Here is a 10,931-nt window from a genome sequence, read left to right on the forward strand (position 1 = left end):
ATACGATCATAAGGCTGCCTTAAGATACTTCATAGACACAGACCTGTTCCTCATTAAGACTGCATTCCAGTGAGAGACTGTTCCCCTCTGGTGTCAGTAAATATGAATTGTTTATGAAGAGTAGTCCATCAAACTCATAACAGCATCACACTGCATGTTTTAACTCTGTGTGCTATTACACTGCACTCTGAAAGAAAAAAATCACATGCATGTTTTTATGCATCAGAATGAGGACTATATCGTGGTAGGCGAATATTCATGGGACCATGTGTATAGCATATGAGTTTTTATGTATTGCAAAAAAGGGCACATCATGACGCATGTTACAGAATTGTGTTGAGATATTGAGATTATGCTCCTATGTGCACTTTAAGGGTTAAACTGAGGACCATATTAAATTGTGTGAGACAGGTTTGAATGTCTTTATCTGCCAGAGGAAATATGCTGCCTATTAGAGAGGTTGGTGTTTTTATCCATCACAATGAGGACCTTATCAAGATGTGTCACAATTGCATGTTTTTATCCAATGCAATGAGGACCATATTTTGGGGCATTTTAGCCATGTGTGCTTCTATCACAGAGAAATATCATGTTGCATTGCGCAAATTCATGATAATGTAGCTATCATTAAAAATACCACATTAATGTGATTCAGTGTTTTCGCATATTCCTTTAACAGAAAGCTCCTTTAACAGTAAGATGCTTTAACAATATGCTGTTTAGTTGTCATGTGTATGATCTTAGGTAACTCAGAAAACTATATTGTATTTTATCTTGGAAATTAATGCATTTTACCATCACACTGGCTGCTCTATGCAGGCCTGGTCCGTAGGACATGAATTTATCACCATCACAAAAAATCCCAAGGGCTAATGTTGTGTGCCTTTATCTGCCACAGGAAATAATATGCTGCCTATTACAGAGGTTAGTGTTTTTATCCATCACAATGAGGACCGTATCAAGATGTGTGTCACAACTGTGTGTTTTTATCCAACACAATGAGGACACATTTTGGTGCATTTTAGACAAGTGTGCTTCTTCCATCACAGAGTGACATCATATTGTATTGAAAAAGTTCATGTTAATTTAGCCATCATTAAAAGTACCACATTAATGTGAATTAGTGTTATCACCTATTCCTTTAACAGAAAGCATGTATAACATTATGCTGTGTATTAGTAAAGTGTATGACCTTGAGTAACAAAAAAAACTATATTGTATTGTACTTTGGAAATGCATGCACTTATCCATCACAATGACGGCTCTATACAGCCTGGTCCATAGGACATGCATCATCCATCGAACGATCCATCACAAAAAAGCACAGAGGCTAATGTGAACAAGCATATATGTACACTTGGAAAAAGATGACTATTTATTTATTTTTATTTATTTACGCGATTTCTAAAGCGCCTGGTGACCCAAGGGCATCCCCGCGCTATGTGGCTTGAATCCTGTTGAGAGGGGAGGAAGCTGGAGGATATTATTTGGGGAACAGATGGGTCTTTAATCCTTTTCGGAACGCAAGGAAGTTGGATTCCAGTCTGAGGGCCCGAGGAAGTGCATTCCAGCCCTTAGCCGCCTGAACTGATAATTGACGACCTCCTGTGCGGACCTTTTTGAATATGGGGATGCGGACTAGATTCTCATTTTGAGATCGTAGCGATCTGGTTGCTGTATAAGGAGTGATCATTTCACTGAGGATCGCGGGGCCAGATCCGTTGTAGAGCTTGTGTGTGATACACATTGCTTTAAAGTGCACTCTTTGGCGCACAGGCAGCCAATGCAGGGCTTTGAGGGCTGGCTTGGCGGATAATCTGGAGGGGGTGTTGGTAATCATGCGTGCTGCCGCGTTTTGTGTCCGCTGGAGTTTCGTGATGGTAGCCTCGGGGGCTCCCAAATAGACCAGATTGCTGTAGTCCAAATGGGACAACACTAGGCCCTGGATAAGGAGCTTTCTGGACATGGGTGGTAGTAAGGGCAGAATTTTACGGGTCGTACGCATAAGCCCAAAGCATGTGCCCGAAGTCTTGGTTGCCTGGGTCTTCATTGTGAGCTGTGGCTCTAGCCATACCCCGAGTGTCTTGATTTCCGATTTGGGGGGGGGGATTTCACCGAACACATCGGGCCATATCGTGGGAGGGATAGTTGTCCATTGATTGCCGAGTAACATTACCTCTGTCTTAGTCCCATTTAGTTTCAAAGATGATTCGTTCATCCAGTTGTGGATGTTTATGAGGCAGTTGGTAAGATTTTGAATGTGAGCAAACATTTTTGTGTGTGTGGAAAGTGATCTTCACAGGGCTTTGTTGCTCTGCAAACTAGTTGTGTGCCTCCAAATGTGTTACTTTGTAACTGTCCCCAAACAATTCTTCAGCCCATTCCCACCCAGGGAACAATCTGAGATTCACTTCTACAAGTGCCGGATTAAATCTGTTTCCAGGATGGAAAGTGAAAGGAATCAGACTAAAAATTGTAGATGGCATAGCTGAAGGGATTACTTGACAGGGGAAAATGTTTTTCAAATGTTATTACTTCTACTTGCTTTGTAATATTTTCAGAAATGTAAGCATGTAAACTTGTTCAAGGGAAAATGGAATTCTCAAATGAAAATGAAGCCTACTCCTTGAAATATATCCTCTGTAGCTATAAGCTAATAGCCTACAAGACAACCTTTGTGAATTAAAAAGCAGCTTGCTCTGTAATCCAAAATGATGATACTAAACAAAGCACTTGGTTTTGGGAATTGAGCCAATGATGAAGGGGTATAAAGGTGTTTGTCTACATGAATCACAGCAGAGTCACAATCACAATCTTTCCAGTGGATTGCTCATACCCTGCACAATGACCATAGCTTGGAATGTTACAGGTGTTTTGGGGAGTTATATAAGTGAGCTACTATTATACTTTGAATCAAGTCTTGGTGTGCATCACAATTGTTTGTTTTTATCCATCGCAACGAGGATTGTATGTTGTTGTGTGTTACATATCAGAGCTTTTTCCTAGCACTGCAAGGACGACACCACTAGGCCTGTTGCAGAGATGTGCTATTATCTAAACTACTGTTGCCAAGAATAAACTTCTTTCAATCACAAATAGGATTATATTACATTATATTTTTGTCACCGGGTCGTCAAGGAAGGGGTTAAGCCCCGGAAGGAATCAACTTGCGACTTTATTCTTTTATCCCTTTTATTAGGTATGGTTTGAATATGTTTTTATTTTTCACGTCCGAGTTCGTCTGTTTACACAGCTAGTAGAGTTTAGGTATGAATACTGCTTCCGTTCTTCCTCTTATGAGGCCACCAGGTCAGTCATGGACTCGTATGTTCCTCGGTCAGAAAACCACTGGTGAACGTCGGAACATCGACAATATGTAGAAGTGTAGAGGGCCAGTGCAGGGAGTATCACCACACTCAAAGAAGCCACCACCACCAAGTGTAGTCCGGTTAACCCACCGGTTTAGCAGAGGTGTGTCCTCTATTTACCTTGGTGCCTTCCAGCCCAGTGCCCGTGAGCAGCCCGCAGCCGGACTATACCTTGTTCAGCCACATTCCTCCTAGAGCGTGGCAGAGCGAAGCGTGAAACGGTTGGCCTCCTGGCGACTCCTTCTCTGCAGGGGTTACCTCCCCACTTGTTGCAGGCGATGAGGTCCCATTTCTCCATCACGCGCTCTGGTTCACCTGGCTCTCTCCGCGTTCTTTAGGTCTCACTTCTTCCTCAGCATCCGTTCCAACATCCATTTCCGCTTTCATCAGCGGGGCTCTCTCTCCCCATTGGTCAGGGGGCAGAGACGTCTTCCGGACTTGCTGACCACCTTCTTCTTGGGTGTCAGAGTCCTGTTCCTTAAAGGGACAGACCGGAGAAAAATCCTGCACACAGAGGAAGAGTGCCTCATTCACCATAGTCACCGGGGAGTATGGAATCTCCTCCAATAAGTCATCCTCGACCTTGTGACACAGTTACAAATTCATTTGAGTTCATCATGTGCATCGAGCACCTGATGTCTTAAGATACCTAATAGAAACAAACCTGTTCCTCATTGCATGTGTATTCCTGTGAGAGACTGGTCCCCTCTGTTGTCAATGAATATGAATTACATCACAGTGCGTGTTTTAATTCTGCGCTATAACACCTCACTCTGAAAACAATATCTCACACATATTTTTATCCATCACAATGAAGACTGCATTGTGTTATGCAATTCATGTGACCACGTGTATAGCATGTGAGCTTTTATCCATTGCAAAAAGGAGCACATCATGACGCATGTTACAGTTTTGTGTTGCCATTTTAAACATGTAATACACACTGCCACAACTTTATATGTTTCAAGCATATGAACGTTTGTTCTGGACACTGAAAACCATTTCATACTGTGTGTCACAAGATTGTGCTCTTTGGTGCTTTACAATAGCTCCTATTTAAATGTGACCTACGGTCCTATAGGCAGTGGTGTAACTAAGAACCATATTAAATTGTGTACAACAGGTTTGTATGCCTTTATCTGTCACAAGAAATATTATGCTGCCTATTACAGAGATTGGTGTTTTTCCCATCACAATGAGGATTGTATAAAGATGTGTGTCACAATTGTGTGTTTTTATCCAACACAATGAGGACCACATTTTGGTGTATTTTGGACATGTGTGCTTCTTCTATCACAGAGTCACATCAATCAATCAATCAATCAATCAATCATTTGTAAAGCGCACTACATACCTGTGAGGGTCTGAAGGCGCTGGGGGGGCGCTACTGATCAAACAGCCAGGTCTTGAGTACCCTCCTGAAGGTCAGCAGGTCTTGCGTCTGTCGTAGGTTCGGTGGGAGGGTATTCCATGTCTTGGCGGCGAGGTGGGAGAAGGATCTCTCACCAGTGGTTGTTCTTTGGATGTGCGGGACGGTGGCGAGTGAGAGGTCGGCAGAGCGGAGCTGGTGGTTAAGGAAGTAGAAGGAGAGCTGTCTGTTGAGGTAGGCTGGGCCGGTCTTGTGGAGTGCCTTGTGTGTGTGGATGAGGAGCTTGAAGGATATCCTCTTGTTGACCGGGAGCAAGTGCAGGTTTCTCAGGTGGGGGGTGATGTGACCGTGGCGTGGTACATCAAGGATCATTCGTGCCGAAGCATTTTGAATACATCGTAGTCGTTTGTTGAGCTTGGTCGGGGCTCATGTGTAGAGTGCGTTTCTTTAGTCGAGTCTGCTGCTGACGAGGGCCTGGGTGACTGTCTTTCTTGCATCTGTCGGGATCCATCCGTAGATCTTGCGGAGCATGCAGAGAATGTTGAAGCAGGAGGAGGAGACAGTGTTGACTTGCTTGGTCATAGAGAGCGTTGAGTCGAGGATGATTCCCAGCTTGCGTGCGTGGTCGGTGGGTGTCGGGGCTGCCCCCAGTGCCGTCAACCACCAGGAGTCGTCCCAGGCTGAAGAGTTGGAGCTGAGGAGGAGGACCTCCGTCTTGTCCGAGTTCAGCTTCAGATGGCTGGTCTTCATCCAGTCGGCGACGGCCTTCATTCCTTCGTGGAGGTTGGCTTTGGCGGTGATGGGGTCCTTGGTGAGGGAGAGGATCAGCTGAGTGTCATCGGCGTAGGAGATTATGTTGAGGTTGTGCTGTCGGGCTACGTGTGCGAGCGGGACCATGTAAATGTTGGACAGCGTCGGGCTGAGGGAGGATCCCTGGGGTACACTGCAGATGATCTCGGAGGCTTTGGAACGGAATGGGGGGAGGGGGACGCTCTGGGTTCTGCCGGAGAGGAAGGAGGTGATCCAATCCAGAGCCTTGTCTCGGACCCCTGCGGCGTCGAGGCGTGCGCGTAGTGTGCGATGGCAGATGGTGTCAAAGCGGCAGAAAGGTCTAGGAGGATGAGTGCTGCGGTCTCGCCATTGTCCAGCAGGGTCCTAATGTCGTCGGTGGCGGCGATGAGGGCAGTCTCTGTGCTGTGGTTGCTGCAGAACACTTACTGGGAAGGGTGGGGATTCTGTTTTCTTCGAGGTATCGGGTTAGCTGCCTGTTGACGGCTTTCTCGATGACCTTGGCTGGGAAGGGGAGCAGAGAAATGGGCCGGAAGTTCTTGAGGTCTCTTGGGTCTGCCTTAGGTTTTTAGGTCTCGCCTGCCAATGCGCTTGCGCATTGCTGGCGAGAATTATAGTAAGTGGAAAAGAAAAGTCTACCAAAATGGCTGCGGATCCCATACAGTTCATGTGAGACAGGCGCGTGCACGCCAGCCACATAACACACCACCATTTGTCTGTGCCTCGGCATCAGACATCAAAGGCTGCCGCTCCCCGCCCCCCTCGTGCATATCGCGCACCACCATTTGTCTGTGCCTAGGCATCAGACTTCAAAGACTGCAGCTCCCCCTCCCACCCCGCCACAGCACGCACACAGGGCACTCTCATTCCCTCCCGCACGTACTCTTAAATACATTTTCACTCAAATCTTTGCTTACCCATATCAATTCAGCTTTTTAAGGCTCTCAGCATCTGTCACAAGGCTCCCTCCTACACTCACCATTAGGAATCACTACCTTCCTTTTATTTATTTATTTTATGTGTTTTTATATAGCGCAGACTTCACCCGAAGATGTCAGAGCGCTTATTACTGCACGTCTCTTTCTCTTCGCTGTTGGCCGCTTCCCTTGCACCCGTCTGGCATTCCTCCCCTCGTCCCCTTGTCATTTCCACTGTTTCCTCACCCGTTGCTGCCATTAGTCAATGCCCTCCACCTCCCCTTCATCTCTTAACTCGCCAGTCACTGGAAGTTGGGAGGGGAACAGCGTGACAGTGCTTCTCTTTGTCGGCAAAGCCAACCGTTTACCTTTAATGTGCTATTATTGCACGCACTCATTATTTCTGTATGTTTGTCTGTATATGCGCTAGGACACCTAGGGCCAGATGTAGGAGCCCTAATACCGGTCGGAAACGGCAGATTTCGTCCGTTTCCGACCGGTATTAGGGTTTTCAGATGTAGGGGGCTGAAAATTACAGAATCGCTATATTTACCGTTTCTGTAACATTACCGATTCGGTAAATTACCGAATCGGTAAATATACCGATTCTGTAATTACAAATGTCGGTGGCACAGTTTACAGTGCCACAGGCCCTTAAGAGTCGGTATTTTACCACCCAATCCCATTGGGTGGTAAAATACCGAATTCAGGTGTGTATGCACATCTGTGCATGCACACCTGTGCAATATGACGCACAGATATGCCCTTAGGGCATGTATGTGTGCCACATGTCACACAAGCCTGTACTTGGGGTACTAGAGGGTGTCAAAGTGACACCCCCTGCACCCTTGCAGGATTCGGTATTTACCGATTCTGTAAATACAGAATCGGTATTTCCCATTGACTCCTATGGGCTTCAAAGCCCATAGGAATCAATGGGAAATAACGATCCAGTATTTACACAATCGGTAAATACCGAATTCTACAGATTGGGTAATTCAGATTTTAAAATTACCTACATCTGCCCCCTTCCCATTTACAGACTCTTAAATACCGAATCAGTAAAATTCGGTATTTAAGAGTCTGTAAATGGGAATTACCTACATCTAGCCCTTAATGTCATACCTGCTTTTTTCATTTATAGGGCGGACGAATGGTACGGACCGTGCAAATCAGCTCATACGAACGTAAAGTGTTTAAAACAAGTGCAAGCAGCTTGAAAGGGACGAGCAGCATCCCTATTCATGCAGTAGTTACAGGCGGTGCAAATCTGGAAAGCATCCAGGACAACTTGCTTCAAATGATGGAGCAGGGAAGCCCAATGGCTCAGAATCTAGCTCAGTGAGTTAAGAGCTCACTACTGAAATCAGTGTGCAACCTGCACGTCTAGGGTTCATATGTATCCTCCCTACTCTTGCTCTGCTTTTCCTCTCCCTCTAGCCTATAAAAGAAGTACCATTATTTTGGGCAACAGTGACCGCTACTACTAGTAGCGTTATGAGAGCAAGCACTACACGTATTATTATTGTTAATGATTAGGTGTGCAAACTGAACACGGGACATATTACACACTTGTCAGTTTTCCTTATCTTGATTTAAATATAAATTGACACCAGTGATACGTGCTATTTTTATCGCTTTTATAAGGATGTCTGCTTCTATCCTTTGAATACCCCGCCCCCCCATGACCCACTGTTAGCAACCTTCTTAGTGTGTCATTGACCCCCAGGGCCCACCGTTAGCAACCTTCTTAGTGTCACATTGACCCACAGGACCCACTGAATGAGATTTGTGCCCTTGTGTCTGCTCCATAACCTTTGAATGCCCCCCTCCCCCTGACCCACCGTTAGCACCCTTCTTAGTGTCAAATTGACCCCCAGGGGCACAGCTCTCTACAACCCTCTCTCTACACCCCTCTCTTTACACCCTCTCTCTTTACACCCCTCTCTCTCTCAACACCCCTCTCTCTCTTTACACCCCTCTCTCTCTACCCCTCTCTCTCTACACCCCTTTCTCTCTACACCCCCTCTCTCTCTACCCCCTCACTCTGCCCCCTCTCTCTACACCCCTTTCTCTCTACACCCTCTCTCTCTACACCCCTCTCTCTACACCCCTCTCTCTCTACACCCCTCTCTTTCTACACCCCTCTTTCTACACCCCTCTCTCTGCACCCCTCTCTCTGCACCCCTCTCTCTGCACCCCTCTCTCTGCACCCCTCTCTCTGCACCCCTCTCTCTACACCCCTCTCTCTACAGCCCTCTCTCTGAACCCCACTCTTTCTGCACCCCACTCTATCTGCACCCCACTCTCTCTGCACCCCACTCTCTCTGCACCCCACTCTCTCTGCACCCCACTCCTTCTACACCCCTCTCTCTACACCCCTCTCTCTACACCCCACTCTCTCTACACCCCTCTCTCTCTACACCCCACTCTCTCTCTACACCCCTCTCTCTACATCCCCCTCTATCTATCTATCTATCTATCTATCTATCTATCTATCTATCTATCTATCTATCTATCTATCTATCTATCTATCTATCTATCTATCTATCTATCTATCTATCTATCTATCTATCTATCTATCTATCTATATATCTATCTATCTATCTATCTATCTATCTGTCTATTTCCCTCACTCTATCGCCCTCACTCTATCTATCTATCTCCCTCACTCTATCGCCCTCACTCTATCTATCTATCTATCTATCTATCTATCTATCTATCTATCTATCTATCTATCTATCTATCTATCAATCACCCTCACTCTATCTATCACCCTCACTCTATCTATCAACCTCACTCTATCTATTGCCCTCACTATCTATCTGTTGCCCTCACTCTATCTATCTATCGCCTTCACTCTATCTATCTATCGCCCTCACTCTATCTATCGCCCTCACTCTATCTATCTATCTATCTATCTATCTATATATCTATCTATCTATCTATCTATCTATCTATCTATCTATCTATCTATCTATCTATCTATCTATCTATCTATCTATCTATCTATCGCCCTCACTCTATCTATCTGTCTATCTATCTATCGCCCTCACTCTATCTATCACCCTCACTCTATCCATCGCCCAGTTCGCGCTATATAAAACATCTATCTATCACCCTCACTCTATCTATCGCCCTCACTCTATCTATCACCCTCACTCTATCCATCGCCCAGTTCGAGCTATATAAAACATATAGCTATCGCCCTCACTCTATCTATCTGCCTATCTATCTATCTATCGCTCTCACTCTATCTATCGCCCTCCCTCACTCTATCTATCACCCTTCCTCTATCTATCTATCTATCTATCGCCCTCCCTCTATCGCCCTCCCTTCTTCTATCTATTGCCCTCCCTCCCTTTATCTATTGCCCTCCCTCTATTTATCTATCGCCCTCACTCTATCTATCTTTCCTCCTCCCTCTAGCTATCTATCGCCCTCACTCTAACTATCTATCGCACAACAACAGCATCACTCCAGGGCACCACTGCATCACTCAGGGGCACCACAACATCACTATGCGCTACCACAGCATCACTGAACGCCACAGCATCACTTGTCGCCACCACAACATCACTCAGCGCCACCACAGCATCAATCTGTGCAACCATTCAACAACAACTGGTTCAAATATGTTCTCTCAATGTTTCAAGCTTTATTACAAATGTTACAAATGTCACAAACATATTCTTCACAAAAGTTATTTACAAAAGTTTAAGCTATTGCCATTATACATTACAATAACTTTTATTTAAGTATTAATTATTAAAAAAAATGCCTTCGTTATTTGTAATTTCAATACATCTAAGTCACGTAAATACAACACATATTGCATTACAAATGCTATAGGTGTCACATTTGCGAAAGCTAAAACTATTGGCATTGTAAATGACAAAGCTATTAAATTAGCTATTTTCAAAACCAACACATAAATACAAAATTTGTCATTTACAATACCAATAGCTCAAACTTTCCTAATGCGAGACCTATTGCATTGCAAATGCTTGTTTGATTAGGTCATTGATCCCGGCGTGTTTCCAGATCTCTGGGAAGGTAGCGGTCTCGAGGGAGAGATTGATGACGTTGCGCAGGTGGGGTTCAATGGAGCTGCTTGCTCTGTTGAAGACGTGGTGCGGGAATGGGTCTGACGGAGAGCCTGAGTGGATTGTGCGCATGGTCTGATGGGCAAATTTTGCGAATTCGCGATCTGCGGATTTGCGAATTCGTGATCCGCAAAATTCACGAATTTGCGGATTTTTTTATTTTTGCGTGTTCGCGGGGCGGTTGGCGTGTTCGCGGGGCGCTTTGCGTGTTCGCTGGGGTTTTTTTTGTGCGAGACCGCAATGCGCCCTTCTGCCCCACTCGTTCTTGTGCCATTCTGCCCTCCGCCCCACTCGTTGTTGTGCCCTTCTGCCCTCTGCCCCACTTGTTGTTGTGCCCTGCTGCCCTCTGCCCCACTTGTTGCTGTGCCCTTCTGCCCTCTGC

Source organism: Lissotriton vulgaris, chromosome 3_1, assembly GCF_964263255.1.
Source record: "Lissotriton vulgaris chromosome 3_1, aLisVul1.2, whole genome shotgun sequence".
Classification (NCBI taxonomy): domain Eukaryota; kingdom Metazoa; phylum Chordata; class Amphibia; order Caudata; family Salamandridae; genus Lissotriton; species Lissotriton vulgaris.